Source organism: Phyllobates terribilis, unplaced genomic scaffold (genome assembly GCF_046119375.1).
Source record: "Phyllobates terribilis strain yellow unplaced genomic scaffold, ASM4611937v1 Scaffold_7__3_contigs__length_470593459, whole genome shotgun sequence".
NCBI lineage: Eukaryota > Metazoa > Chordata > Amphibia > Anura > Dendrobatidae > Phyllobates > Phyllobates terribilis.
The window spans coordinates 202,515,995-202,529,209 of record NW_027362767.1 but is presented as its reverse complement, the minus strand read 5'-3'; the positions used below and the strand labels follow the sequence as shown (position 1 = coordinate 202,529,209).

The window sequence follows — 13,215 nt, the reverse complement described above, 5'->3', positions numbered from 1 at the left end:
TGTGTGAGGTGTGTGTAGTGTTTGTATGTGAGGTGTGTGCAGTGTGTGTATGTGAGGTATGTGCAGTGTGTGTATGTGAGGTGTGTGCAGTGTGTGTGTGTGAGGTGTGTGTAGTGTTTGTATGTGAGGTGTGTGCAGTGTGTGTATGTGAGGTGTGTGCAGTGTGTGTATGTGAGGTGTGTGTAGTGTGTGTATGTGAGGTGTGTGCAGTGTGTGTATGTGAGGTATGTGCAGTGTGTGTATGTGAGGTGTGTGCAGTGTGTGTATGTGAGGTGTGTGCAATGTGTGTGTGCGGTGTGTGTATGTGAGGTATGTGCAGTGTGTATGTGAGGTGTGTGCAGTGTGTGTATGTGAGGTATGTGCAGTGTGTATGTGAGGTGTGTGCAGGGTGTGTATGTGAGGTGTGTGCGGTGTGTGTGTGTGAGGTATGTGCAGTGTTTGTATGTGAGGTGTGTGTAGTGTGTGTATGTGAAGTGTGTGCAGTGTGTGTATGTGAGGTGTGTGCAGTGTGTGTATGTGAGGTATGTGCGGTGTGTGTATGTGAGGTGTGTGCAGTGTATGTGAGGTGTGTGTAGTGTGTGTATGTGAGGTGTGTGCAGTCTGTGTATGTGAGGTGTGTGCAGTGTGTGTATGTGAGGTGTGTGCAGTGTGTGTATGTGAGGTGTGTGCAGTGTGTGTATGTGAGGTGTGTGTAGTGTGTGTATGTGAGGTGTGTGTAGTGTGTGTATGTGAGGTGTGTGCAGTGTGTGTATGAGGTGTGTGTAGTGTGTGTATGTGAGGTGTGTGCAGTGTGTGTATGTGAGGTGTGTGTAGTGTGTATGTGTGAGGTGTGTGCAGTGTGTGTATGTGAGGTGTGTGTAGTGTGTGTATGTGAGGTGTGTGCAGTGTGTGTATGTGAGGTGTGTGTAGTGTGTGTGTGTGTGAGGTGTGTGCAGTGTGTGTATGTGAGGTGTGTGTAGTGTGTGTGTGTGTGAGGTGTGTGCAGTGTGTGTATGTGAGGTATGTGCAGTGTGTATGTGAGGTGTGTGCAGTGTGTGTATGTGAGGTGTGTGTAGTGTGTGTGTGTGAGGTGTGTGCAGTGTGTGTATGTGAGGTATGTGCAGTGTGTATGTGAGGTGTGTGCAGTGTGTGTGTGTGAGGTGTGTGTATGTGAGGTATGTGCAGTGTGTGTATGTGAGGTGTGTGTAGTGTGTGTATGTGAGGTGTGTGCAGTATGTATGTGAGGTGTGTGCAGTGTGTGTATGTGAGGTGTGTGCAGTGTGTGTATGTGAGGTGTGTGCAGTGTGTGTTATGTGAGGTGTGTGTAGTGTGTGTATGTGAGGTGTGTGCTGTGTGTATGTGAGGTGTGTGCAGTGTGTGTGTGGTGTGTGTGTGTGAGGTGTGTGCGGTGTGTATGTGAGGTGTGTGTAGTGTGTGTATGTGAGGTGTGTGCGGTGTGTGTATGTGAGGTGTGTGCAGTGTGTGTATGTGAGGTGTGTGCAGTGTGTGTGTGTGAGGTGTGTGCGGTGTGTGTGTGTGAGGTGTGTGCGGTGTGTATGTGAGGTGTGTGCGGTGTGTGTATGTGAGGTGTGTGCAGTGTGTGTTATGTGAGGTGTGTGTAGTGTGTGTATGTGAGGTGTGTGCAGTGTGTGTGTGAGGTGTGTGCAGTGTGTGTATGTGAGGTGTGTGCAGTGTGTGTGTGTGAGGTGTGTGTAGTGTGTGTATGTGAGGTGTGTGCGGTGTGTGTGTGTGAGGTGTGTGCAGTGTTTGTATGTGAGGTGTGTGTAGTGTGTGTATGTGAGGTGTGTGCGGTGTGTGTATGTGAGGTGTGTGTATGTGAGGTGTGTGCAGTGTGTGTATGTGAGGTGTGTGCAGTGTGTGTATGTGAGGTGTGTGCAGTGTGTGTGTGTGAGGTGTGTGCGGTGTGTGTGTGTGAGGTGTGTGCAGTGTTTGTATGTGAGGTGTGTGTAGTGTGTGTATGTGAGGTGTGTGCGGTGTGTGTATGTGAGGTGTGTGTATGTGAGGTGTGTGCAGTGTGTGTATGTGAGGTGTGTGCAGTGTGTGTATGTGAGGTGTGTGCAGTGTGTGTGTGTGAGGTGTGTGCGGTGTGTGTGTGTGAGGTGTGTGCAGTGTTTGTATGTGAGGTGTGTGCAGTGTTTGTATGTGCGGTGTGTGTATGTGAGGTGTGTGTATGTGAGGTGTGTGCAGTGTGTGTATGTGAGGTGTGTGCAGTGTGTGTATGTGAGGTGTGTGCAGTGTGTGTGTGTGAGGTGTGTGTAGTGTTTGTATGTGAGGTGTGTGCAGTGTGTATGTGAGGTGTGTGTAGTGTGTGTATGTGAGGTGTGTGTAGTGTGTGTATGTGAGGTGTGTGCAGTGTGTGTATGTGAGGTATGTGCAGTGTGTGTATGTGAGGTGTGTGCAGTGTGTGTTTGTGAGGTATGTGCAGTGTGTGTGTGTGTGAGGTGTGTGCAGTGTGTGTATGTGAGGTATGTGCAGTGTGTGTGTGTGTGAGGTGTGTGTAGTGTTTGTATGTGAGGTGTGTGCAGTGTGTGTATGTTAGGTGTGTACAGTGTGTGTATGTGAGGTGTGTGTAGTGTGTGTATGTGAGGTGTGTGCAGTGTGTGTGTGTGAGGTACGTGCAGTGTGTGTATGTGAGGTGTGTGCAGTGTGTGTATGTGAGGTGTGTGCAGTGTGTGTATGTGAGGTGTGTGTAGTGTGTGTATGTGAGGTGTGTGCAGTGTGTGTATGTGAGGTGTGTGTAGTGTGTGTATGTGAGGTGTGTGCAGTGTGTGTATGTGAGGTACGTGCAGTGTGTGTATGTGAGGTGTGTGCAGTGTGTGTATGTGAGTTGTGTGCAATGTGTGTGTGAGGTGTGTGCGGTGTGTGTATGTGAGGTATGTGCAGTGTGTATGTGAGGTGTGTGCAGTGTGTGTATGTGAGGTTTGTGCATTGTGTATGTGAGGTGTGTGCAGTGTGTGTATGTGAGGTGTGTGTAGTGTGTGTATGTGAGGTGTGTGTAGTGTGTGTATGTGAGGTGTGTGCAGTGTGTGTATGTGAGGTATGTGCAGTGTGTGTATGTGAGGTGTGTGTAGTGTGTGTATGTGAGGTGTGTGTAGTGTGTGTATGTGAGGTGTGTGCAGTGTGTGTATGTGAGGTGTGTGTAGTGTGTGTATGTGAGGTGTGTGCAGTGTGTGTATGTGAGGTGTGTGTAGTGTGTGTATGTGAGGTGTGTGCAGTGTGTGTATGTGAGGTGTGTGTAGTGTGTGTGTGTGTGAGGTGTGTGCAGTGTGTGTATGTGAGGTGTGTGTGTGAAGTGTGTGCAGTGTGTGTATGTGAGGTATGTGCAGTGTGTATGTGAGGTGTGTGCAGTGTGTGTATGTGAGGTGTGTGTAGTGTGTGTGTGTGAGGTGTGTGCAGTGTGTGTATGTGAGGTATGTGCAGTGTGTATGTGAGGTGTGTGCAGTGTGTGTGTGTGAGGTGTGTGTATGTGAGGTATGTGCAGTGTGTGTATGTGAGGTGTGTGCAGTGTGTGTGTGTGCAGTGTGTGTATGTGAGGTGTGTGCAGTGTGTGTATGTGAGGTGTGTGCAGTGTGTGTTATGTGAGGTGTGTGTAGTGTGTGTATGTGAGGTGTGTGCTGTGTGTATGTGAGGTGTGTGCAGTGTGTGTATGTGAGGTGTGTGCAGTGTGTATGTGAGGTGTGTGCAGTGTGTGTATGTGAGGTGTGTGCAGTGTGTATGTGAGGTGTGTGCAGTGTGTGTATGTGAGGTGTGTGTAGTGTGTGTGTGTGAGGTGTGTGCAGTGTGTGTATGTGAGGTATGTGCAGTGTGTATGTGAGGTGTGTGCAGTGTGTGTGTGAGGTGTGTGTATGTGAGGTATGTGCAGTGTGTGTATGTGAGGTGTGTGCAGTGTGTATGTGAGGTGTGTGCAGTGTGTGTATGTGAGGTGTGTGCAGTGTGTGTATGTGAGGTGTGTGCAGTGTGTGTTATGTGAGGTGTGTGTAGTGTGTGTATGTGAGGTGTGTGCTGTGTGTATGTGAGGTGTGTGCAGTGTGTGTATGTGAGGTATGTGCAGTGTGTATGTGAGGTGTGTGCAGTGTGTGTATGTGAGATGTGTGTAGTGTGTGTGTGTGAGGTGTGTGCAGTGTGTGTATGTGAGGTATGTGCAGTGTGTATGTGAGGTGTGTGCAGTGTGTGTGTGTGAGGTGTGTGTATGTGAGGTGTGTGTAGTGTGTGTATGTGAGGTGTGTGCAGTGTGTATGTGAGGTGTGTGCAGTGTGTGTATGTGAGGTGTGTGCAGTGTGTGTATGTGAGGTGTGTGCAGTGTGTGTTATGTGAGGTGTGTGTAGTGTGTGTATGTGAGGTGTGTGCTGTGTGTATGTGAGGTGTGTGCAGTGTGTGTGTGTGAGGTGTGTGAGGTGTGTATATGAGGTGTGTGTAGTGTGTGTATGTGAGGTGTGTGCGGTGTGTGTATGTGAGGTGTGTGCAGTGTGTGTATGTGAGGTGTGTGCAGTGTGTGTGTGTGAGGTGTGTGCGGTGTGTGTGTGTGAGGTGTGTGCGGTGTGTGTATGTGAGGTGTGTGCAGTGTGTGTATGTGAGGTGTGTGCAGTGTGTGTATGTGAGGTGTGTGCAGTGTGTGTATGTGAGGTGTGTGCAGTGTGTGTGTGTGAGGTGTGTGCGGTGTGTGTATGTGAGGTGTGTGTGTAGTGTGTGTTATGTGAGGTGTGTGTAGTGTGTGTATGTGAGGTGTGTGCTGTGTGTATGTGAGGTGTGTGCAGTGTGTGTATGTGAGGTGTGTGTAGTGTGTGTATGTGAGGTGTGTGCAGTGTGTATGTGAGGTGTGTGCAGTGTGTATGTGAGGTGTGTGCAGTGTGTGTATGTGAGGTGTGTGCTGTGTGTATGTGAGGTGTGTGCAGTGTGTATGTGAGGTGTGTGCAGTGTGTGTATGTGAGGTGTGTGTAGTGTGTGTATGTGAGGTGTGTGCAGTGTGTGTATGTAAGGTGTGTGTATGTGAGGTGTGTGTAGTGTGTGTATGTGAGGTGTGTGCAGTGTGTATGTGAGGTGTGTGCAGTGTGTATGTGAGGTGTGTGTAGTGTGTGTATGTGAGGTGTGTGCTGTGTGTATGTGAGGTGTGTGCAGTGTGTGTATGTGAGGTGTGTGTAGTGTGTGTATGTGAGGTGTGTGCAGTGTGTATGTGAGGTGTGTGCAGTGTGTATGTGAGGTGTGTGCAGTGTGTGTATGTGAGGTGTGTGTAGTGTGTGTATGTGAGGTGTGTGCAGTGTGTGTATGTAAGGTGTGTGTATGTGAGGTGTGTGCAGTGTGTGTTATGTGAGGTGTGTGTAGTGTGTGTATGTGAGGTGTGTGCTGTGTGTATGTGAGGTGTGTGCAGTGTGTGTATGTGAGGTGTGTGCAGTGTGTGTGTGTGAGGTGTGTGCGGTGTGTGTGTGTGAGGTGTGTGCAGTGTTTGTATGTGAGGTGTGTGTAGCTTGTGTATGTGAGGTGTGTGCGGTGTGTGTATGTGAGGTGTGTGTATGTGAGGTGTGTGCAGTGTGTGTATGTGAGGTGTGTGTAGTGTGTGTGTGTGAGGTATGTGCGGTGTGTGTATGTGAGGTGTGTGTATGTGAGGTGTGTGTAGTGTGTGTGTGTGTGAGGTGTGTGCAGTGTGTGTATGTGAGGTGTGTGTAGTGTGTGTGTGTGAGGTGTGTGCAGTGTGTGTATGTGAGGTGTGTGTAGTGTGTGTGTGAGGTGTGTGCAGTGTGTGTGTGTGAGGTGTGTGTAGTGTGTGTATGTGAGGTGTGTGCAGTGTGTGTGTGAGGTGTGTGTAGTGTGTGTGTGTGTGAGGTGTGTGCAGTGTGTGTATGTGAGGTGTGTGTAGTGTGTGTATGTGAGGTGTGTGTAGTGTGTGTGTGTGAGGTGTGTGCAGTGTGTGTGTGTGAGGTGTGTGCAGTGTGTGTGTGTGAGGTGTGTGTTGTCTGTGAGATATCTGTGTGTGTTTATATGAATGTTTGTTGTCCTGCACACATGTGCTGTGTGTAATATGTGCATCTGCTCAGTATTTGTAGTGCAGTGTGTGTTTGCTATGTACATGTATGTATAATTGTGTGCCGTGTACACGTGTGTCCATTTGTGTGTGTTCATATATTTTATTGCATTAGGCTATGTGCCCACGATACAGAAATGCTCCAGATTTTTTTTGAGCGTTTCTGCATCTCCCTGGCAGAAAAAAACGCATGCGGATTGTACATGTGGATTGTACATGCGGATTGTACATGCGGATTGCACATGCGGATTGCACATGCGGATTGCACATGCGGATTGTACATGCGGATTATACATGCGGATTGTACATGCGGATTGTACATGCGGATTATACATGCGGATTGCACATGCGGATTATACATGCGGATTGTCCATGCGGATTGTACATGCGGATTGTACATGCGGATTATACATGCTTATTATACATGCGGATTGTACATGCGGATTATACATGCGGATTGTACATGCGGATTGCACATGCGGATTATACATGCGGATTATACATGCGGATTATACATGCGGATTGTACATGCGGATTATACATGCGGATTGTACGTGCGGATTGTACATGCGGATTGTACATGCGGATTATACATGCGGATTGTACATGCGGATTGTACATGCGGATTGTACATGCGGATTGTACATGCGGATTGTACATGCAGATTGTACATGCAGATTGTACATGCGGATTGTACATGCGGATTATACATGCGGATTGCACATGCGGATTGCACATGCGGATTGCACATGCGGGTTGCACATGCGGGTTGCACATGCGGGTTGTACATGCGGATTGTACATGCGGATTGTATATGCGGATCGTACATGCGGATCGTACATGCGGATTGCACATGCGGGTTGTACATGCGGATTGTACATGCGGATTGCACATGCGGGTTGCACATGCGGGTTGTACATGCGGATTGTACATGCGGATTGTATATGCGGATTGTACATGCGGATTGCACATGCGGATTGTACATGCGGATTGTACATGCGGATTGTACATGCGGATTGTACATGCGGATTGTACATGCGGATTGTACATGCGGATTGTACATGCGTTTTACTGCCAGGGACATGCGGATGTGAATCGTTCTTCTCATGCATTTCCGCATGCGGGTTGTGATTTTAGCATCACTTGGAAAGTGCTTGACAACTTGGTCACACTGTATAAATCCATGCAGCCGACATATAGTGTGACCATAAAAGAATGGTAAAAAATAAAAAAAATAAACCTATACTTACCTTCTGATGGCCCCCGCAGTCTTTCTGCGATCCTGTGCTGGCTGCTGGCAGATCGCGGTACGCTGTACTGAAGGATCTGCCGTCACATGACTGTGACGTCACTGCAGGTCCTTCAGTCCTGCGCGATCTATCGGCAAGCACAGGGAAGGAGACCGAGGGCCGTCGGAAGGTGAATATAATCTTTATTTTTTATTTTACTCTTTTTTTTACAGCTTTTTGGGTACCTGGGTGTGGAAGAGAGTCTCCTCTCCTCTCCTGTCCTCCACACCCGGGCACCATCCGCACATTAGAACGCGCCAATTACACAAGTACAGATGCAGTCTTGTGGAATTGGCTCGATCTAATGCAAGTCAATGGAGGCGAAAACGCAGCGTTTCCACAAAATAATTGGTAGTGCTGCGTATTTTTCTGCAATGATAATCCGCAGCGGAAATTTCCGCAGCATGTGCACAGCATGCGGATTATCATTGGGGGACATGGCAGGCCTTCTACCAAGCGTTTCTGCAGCGTTTTTGCCGCTGCGGAAACGCTTAAAAAACGCATCGTGGGCACACAGCCTCACTCTAACTTGTGTCTGTTATTAGTATAGATAGATGGCCGGGTGCAGACTCAGTGGCAGTATGTGATACACACTGTGTGTGTGTGTGTGTGGCTTCCACAGTTATAAATCCCGGCTGCACAGACAGGAGTCCATAGGTGTAAACATGTCAGCAATGAGCGAGCACAATGCTGCCTATTCATCATGTGACTGGATTGTTTATGGCAGAACAAAATCCTTGTTTGTAGCTCAGCAGCACATCGCCCGCTGTAGACTGCAGATGAGCTGCTGATAGCATGATGCTGTATGGGGACAGACTGATCTATTAGTGATTGTTCTGTGCCCATCATTCTTCCTCAGCTGGTGTAAAGAGGTTGGGAAACAAGCACCGAATGACTTCAGTATTGTCGATCATGCTCGTTTAGCGACCTGCAATATGTCAGCATTTAGGGCCCCACATTAAGCTTTTGCCTAGGGCCCCACTTTCTCTAAAACTGGCCCTGCTTGGCATGTCAGAGTGAGGAGACTTATAAGCCATGCATGCTCCTCTGGGAAGTTAAATATTCTAATTGCCTCTTCAGAGTGGAAGAGGACTTGAAATTTAGCGCCACCTATTAGAAGTGGCAATCCTAAAAGTAAATATTGACCCTTTAACAAGCTTTGCCATATGACTTAGGATAAAAGCCAAACCACAATCTCAATTTGCAGACATGGTGTTTCTGGGTGTGAAGAGGCAATTTTCATATTTCATTTCCCAGAGGAGCATGCATGGCATATAAGTCTCCTCACTCTGACATGCAAGGCCTGGCTTGTCACTTTCCACAAGGAGAAACCTTATCCCTTATATGCCAGTCTTAAGCCTCTCACCTAGCCAAATCGGGTCTCATGTATTGCACTGACGAGAGGCAACAGCCCGAAACACTGTGTCTGCAAATTGAGATTCTGGTTTGGCTTTCATCCTAAGTCATGTGGCAAGGCTCATTAAAGGGTTGATATTGACTTTTAGGATCACTACTTCCAATAGGTGGCGCTAGAATTCTACTTTCTACTCCTTTTCCTGTCTGAAGAGGCTATTCACATATTTATATGCCATGCATGCTCCTCTGGGAAAATAAGTCTCCTCACTCTGACATGCCAGGCCTGCTTTTCACTCTCCACAAGGAGAAACCTTGCCCCTTAGATACAAATCAGTTTAGAATACAACCATGAACTGTAAATATTTGTGAATGCATTAGAGCAGTTGTGGGCAATTAATTTTCCTGAGGAGCTACATGAGAGACCATGACAGTTGTGGAGGCCGAACCAATAGGCTGAAATTAATTCTGCTTAATATTAATATTAACATATTAATTATAATTATTATATTACTATTAATTGTTTGACTTAATATTGAGCAAAATTAAGTATGCTGACATCCCCCTGTATACCGTTTGAACCCGAATACAGCACCTTCTATATACCGTATGATCCCCACAGCCTCCACATGTCCAGCATGAGAGCCCCACACAGCCTCCCCATGTTCAGCAGGAGAGCCCCACAGTCTCTCCATGTCCAGCAACAGACCCCCATAGACTCCCCATGTCCAGCATAACACCCAGCAACCTCCCTATGTCCAGCAACATACCCCCACAGTCTCCCCATGTCCAGCAACAGACCCCTACAGCCTCACCATGTCCAGCAACAGACCCTCATAGCTTCCCAATGTCCAGTAACAGACCCCCATAGCCTCCTCATGTCCACCAGGAGACCCCCACAGCCTCCCCATGTCCAACAACAGACCCCCATAGCCTCCCATGTCCAGCAACAGACCCTCATAGCCTTGCCATGTCCAGCAACAGACCCCCATAGCCTCCCATGTCCAGCAACAGACCCCCATAGCCTTCCCATGTCCAGCAACAGACCCCCATAGCCTTCCCATGTCCAGCAACAGACCCCCATAGCCTTCCCATGTCCAGCAACAGACCCCCATAGCCTCCCCATGTCCAGCAACAGACCCCCATAGCCTCCCCATGTCCAGCAACAGACCCCCATAGCCTCCCCATGTCCAGCAACAGACCCCCATAGCCTCCCCATGTCCAGCAACAGACCCCCATAGCCTTCCCATGTCCAGCAACACCCCCCCACAGCCTCGCCATGTCCAGCAACAGACCCCCATAGCCTCGCCATGTCCAGCAACAGACCCCCATAGCCTCCCATGTCCAGCAACAGACCCCCATAGCCTCCCCATGTCCAGCAAAAGACCCCCATAGCCTCCCCATGTCCAGCAACAGACCCCCATACCCTCCCCATGTCCAGCAACAGACCCCCATACCCTCCCCATCTCCAGCCAGACATCCCATACACATGAAAAAAAAACACATATTCCCCTCGCTCCTGTTCCCCCAGCGCTGTGCCTCTGATCCTGACTGTCTCCGTTGAGCTGACGCGATGAAATGACGTCATCACGTCAGCTGCTTCACATGCTGATTGCCGGACGAAGGGTCCAGAGGCCCCTCCTCTAACAATGATAGGTCATCAATCAAAAAGTAATGGGCAACCTCTGTAATATTTAACCACAAGATTAAACCCCCCGCCCCACAACCAAAGAAAAACTGCAAAAAAAGAGATGGCACCACTGCAACAAAGTTTAGTTATTGCAATTCATGTGGATGAGGCTTAGTAAAATCTCATTCACTTGCAGCAAGTCCACCACTTGCAGCAAACAAAAAACAGTGCAGACTTGAGAGAATGCTCGGTTTTGCTAATGGGTTCACCTACTAGTTTTTTATCATCAAGGCAACACCTTGTAACAGAGATTGGGGTTCCATTATTTGTCTGTTTTGAAAATGGAAAAAAAAAAGTTCTGTATGATTTGTTTTATTGTTCCGTTCTTAGAAGAGGTTGTCCACTACTCGGAATCCCTATGTTTTCTCCAAGTAAAATAATAACGCACTCACATCCGGTGCCGGTGCCGATCCAGCGGTGTGGGCACTGTCTCTCCCGGGGATGCTTGCAGCCAATCATCGCTGGCGTCACTCTCCTTTCCTACAGACGTAATTGACATCCAGCGTCAGTGAAAGCTGCGGCTGCTTTCTCACTTCCTCCGGATGTGTTGATTTGTCCGAGGGAGGCGAGAGTGAAGCGGACGCTGATTGGCCGCAAGGATCTTGCACTTTTCTGCACAATGAAAATGCAGCTGAAAAAACTCTGCATTTACACTACGTGGGAAAATGGCATAAGGGGAACAAGAAGATAAGTGATCTTACAACCGTAAGAAAAACGAATTGTAAAAGTTCCAAAGTCTCTAATAGTGACTATGTGACTCCCTGTTAAACCTGTTAACAGGAGCAATCCAGAAATTCATCACTTCTTATGGCTTCTTATGCACTATAGAACTCCATTTTTTTGCGGTGGTATTTGGCAAGCTTGGTGACTTGGGCGGGTATTTGTTACTGTGTGTCTTGACCCCCTTGCTGGTTGAATCTTCGTTGTGTGAAACCAACCGTATGTCCAGGTAAAAAATGACTTTATTCCAAAACGATTTTTCATGACCAAGAACTGGTTAACGCGTAGAATATCATTATACTGATGGATGTACTTGGAAATATCAGTTTCCCTTTTAATCATTTTGGAATGAAGTCATTTTTACTGGACATAAGGCTGGAGGATTTTCCGATTGGGACCACTCTTTTGTGCTCACCTTGAAAAGGCAGAAACAGCCGAAACAAAGTTAAAAATAGAGATTAAAACAAAATGGAAGTAATCCTGCGCTGGTATAGTTAGGCCGTAATAGTTGGGGTTGGAAGGGGGGTAAAGGGTAGAGTAGGATGTTCTGATACACAGTTCAGGGTTTTTTTTTTTTAAAAAATATTTTAAATTAATGTCACATAAAATATCATATAAAATTAGCACTTCAGGATGTTGTAAGAAATTTTTTTTTAAAAATGCAATTAAAAGTGGGTTGTCCTTTCTGGTAGAGGTTCTTTGTGAGTTCCTTCTAGTTTTGGCTTGTTATATTTCTTAGCCAGTTGTGATCTGGATGTTTTCTGGGTGAAGAAGAGAATATTAATTATAAGGGGTTTTGAACCTACGGTTCCTATAGCAATGAGTTGGAGGTCCTCTTTTTAGGGAGGAAGGTAATTTACCTGTTATCGGTCCAGGTGGGATTCACGGTGAAGATGAACAGAGTTAGTCTAGACGGGTAGTGTTTGTGCCCTATTTTGGACACCAGGGGTAGGAGTAGCTGTTGATGAATACAAAATGTACGTTAGAGTTTGGAAGTGGGGTGTCACAGGTGGTAGGGTGTATTGGTTTTACCTGTAAGAGGACTTTATTAGATTCCCAGGATGTGCGTGAGGGTTTCGGAAGTATAGATGGATGTTTTGCCGGTCCTGGATCATGGGCGGCTTCTGCGCCAGGGTTACCTAAACAGTACTGGTGGAAGTATAGTTAATATATAACGTGGAAAGGCAAATGGTACAACTTGTCTGGCAAAAAAACAAGCCCTCATATGGCTGAGGGGACGGAAAAATAAAAAATATTATGGCTCTTTAAATAAGGGAAGGAAAAAGCGAAAGCGCAAAAACAGAAAATCGTAAGGTCATGAAAGGGTTAATATTTGTCTTCTTTGCAAATCCCATAAACAGCTTAAAAGGAATGTGTCACCATATTTTGCTACATAATCTGAGAGCAGCATGATGTAAAGGCAGAGACCCTCATTCCATCAATGTGTCACTTACTGGGCTGCTTGCTGCAGTTTTGATAAACTCACAGTTTTATCGACAGAAGATTATCACTAGAGGACTAGTAAACCTGCTGCCATGTAGTCCAAACCCACCCCCACCACTGATTGGCAATTGACAGCTTTCTGCCTATTAGAGATGAGCGTTGTTCTACTCGAACTGTTCGCCAATCTCAAATTCGAGCTGTTTTGGGCGGTGTTCGAGCCGTTCGGCGAACACGAACAATTTGAGAAAAATTCGGCTGTTCGAGGTTATGTTCGATAACTGTTCGTGCACCAAAATCATAACTGGATTTTTTCTCAGTAATGATGAAAATTAATGTTAATACGCAGTTTGAGTGTACATCGGGGCGGGGGGAGGGGCAGGGGATGGATCTCTGCAGGAACAATGAAGATCTCCATTTTTTTTTCTCTTTCCCGCATTTGCAGTGGGGAGGTGCAATCTGTCAGCCTATCAGCAGCGCACACACGGAGCGAAGTGCTTTTTTTTCACACAAGCAAGGGCATGTGTGATTGGCAGTGTATGTCACATGTCCTTGCCCTATAAGACCAAGCCATTTTCCCCGTCGCCACCATTTTCTCACTGCTGCAGCTGCGTGTTAGACGGCACCGCTGTTGCTGTGTGCGATATACCTTGTTAATTTCAAGCCAATTTTCGCACAAATATACAGATAGCTTGGGAGTAGGGAAT

General features: G+C 47.2%; 1 protein-coding gene across 1 annotated transcript in view; it reads left to right on the top strand.

Moving 5' to 3' along the window:
* LOC141154165 (gamma-aminobutyric acid receptor subunit beta-4-like) overlaps nt 1–13,215 on the top strand; it is a 578,714-nt gene that overhangs the window by 58,768 nt on the left and 506,731 nt on the right. The gene's annotated exons all lie outside the window — the stretch shown is intronic.